This window comes from Neophocaena asiaeorientalis, unplaced genomic scaffold (assembly GCF_003031525.2).
Source record: "Neophocaena asiaeorientalis asiaeorientalis breed wild unplaced genomic scaffold, Neophocaena_asiaeorientalis_V1.1 scaffold2579, whole genome shotgun sequence".
Taxonomy (NCBI): Eukaryota; Metazoa; Chordata; class Mammalia; order Artiodactyla; family Phocoenidae; genus Neophocaena; species Neophocaena asiaeorientalis.
This window is the reverse complement of record NW_020173360.1, coordinates 46,790-49,067: the sequence shown is the minus strand read 5'-3', so window position 1 is coordinate 49,067 and position 2,278 is coordinate 46,790.

The following is a 2,278-nucleotide window of genomic DNA, read 5'->3' as shown; positions in this document are numbered from 1 at the left end:
TGTTACTCTGGAGAACCCTAACTAAATATTTTTCCATTTATTCAGGTTTTCTTTTTTTTTTTTTTTTCATTTATTCAGGTTTTCTTTATTGTCTTTCAATGACATTGTCTAGTTTACAGTGTACAAGTCTTGCATTTCTATTGTTAAATTCATTCCTAAGTATTTTATTCTTTATAATGCTATTGTAAACAAAGTTGTTTATTGCTATGGTATAGAAGTACGATTGATTTTTGTGTAATGACCTTTCGTCCTGCGACTTTGCTGAAGATAGAGATAGTTTTACTTCTTCCTTTCCAATCTGGACGCCTTTTACTTCATTGTGTTGCCTAATTGCCCTGGCTACACCCTCCAGTCAATGTTGGATAGAAGCGGTAGCTTTCTTTTTAACTTTATAGTTTGAAATTATTTCAGACTTACAAAAAAGCTTTCTCATTCTCTCTCTCTCTCTCTCCCTCTCACTTGTGGGTGCATATGTGTTTATTATATATAAAAATAATATTTTTATCAACTGTGTCTAAGTAACTATGTCTGCATACAGCTTACCCCTCAGCCCCTAAATACTTCACTCGGTATTTCATAACCACAGCATAATTACCGTATAACTATTATGGACTCTTGCATAACCAAAGTATAACTGTCAACATCAGAAATGTTAATGTTAATACGATAATATTATTTGATCTAAGGTCTCATTCGAATTTCACCAATTGTCCTCATGATGTTTTTTCCGATCCAGGATCCAGTCTAGGATCCCACGTGGCATTCGTTCTCGTGTCTCTTTGGTTCCCTTTAATCTGGAACATCCCTCTGCTTTTCTTGGCCTTTCATGACATGGACATTTTTGAAGAGTGCAGGCCAGGTGTTCGGCAGAACGTCCTCAGGTTGGATTTGTCCGATGTTTTCTCAGGGTGCGATTTGGGCTGTGTGGTATTGGGAGGCTACCAGGCCCTCTCTGTGCTTCTTATCAGGAGGCAAGTGTTATTGTTTTGTCCCTTCACTGTGATGTTAACTTTAAGCATTTGGTTAAGGTGGTGACTGCCAGTTTCTCAAGTGGACAGTTATTATTTTTCCCTTTGTAACTAAAAAGCGGCTTGTAGGAAGATACTTTGAAACTAGGTAAATATTCTGTTTTTATCAAAATGTTACCAGTCATTGATAATTCTTGCCTAAATCAATGATTACTCTGATGGTTACAAAACAGTGATTCTTCTCCCTCCATGATCCCTCCTACGTTCATTCATTGGCGTTCTCCTGTCAGGAAGAGCTCCTCTGTTCATCTATCTATGTATTCATTATCAGGGTGGACTCGGGGATGTGGATTTTATTCGACGGACTGTAATCCATTATTGTTTTTTTGTTTTGTTTTTGTTTTTTTGGCCGTGCCACTCATGGTATCTTAGTTCCCAGAAACAGGGATCGAACCCCCATCCCCTGCATTGGAAGATGGATTCTTAACCACTGAACCACCAGGGAAGTCCCTTGGGTAGCTTTTAAAAAAAATTTCCCTTTATGGGAGTTCCCTGGTGGCCTAGTGGTTAGGCTTTCACTGCCGTGGCCCGGGTTCAATCCCTGGTCGGGGAACCGAGATCCCACAAGCCAAGAAGAGCACGGCCAAAAAAAGAAAAATCTTTCCTTTTAATATAGCTATGTTATTCATTTGAAATGCACTTGGGAGAATTTGTTTGTATTCAGTTTTAGCTTTTCCCCCCATCCTGTTGATTTTTTTTTTAGTATGTAAAATAGCAACATGTGTCCAGAAGTCAAAACTACATCAGAAGAGACACATCCAGAGCAGCACCACTCCCTCTCGCATCCCTATCACCCGGTTCCCTCCTACCCCTTTAGGTAACCAGTTTCATTAGTTGCCTTCTTTTCCTGTTTTCTTTTAAAATGAGCTTTATTGGGGTATAATTTACAGACAATAAATGACCCCACTTTAAGGGTACAGTTCAGTGAGTTTTGACAAATACATACCCCTTTCAACCACCCTCCAGCCAAGATACAGGCCATTTCCATCAGCCCAGAGGCCCCTCTGGGTTCCCTCCGCCCAGCCCCAGGTGGCTGCCCATCTGCTTGCTGTCACCATGAAGATGGTGAGCATCTTTTCACTTGTTTTTTACCGTTTTTCTTAAAAAAATTATTGGAGTATAATTGATTTACAATGTTGGGTTGCTATTGCCATTCTTATTCGTCTTTTGTGACATTGTGTATTCAAATCTTTTGCCTGTTTTTTTTTTTTTTTTTTTTTTTTTTTTTGGGGTTGGGGGCCTCCCCTTTT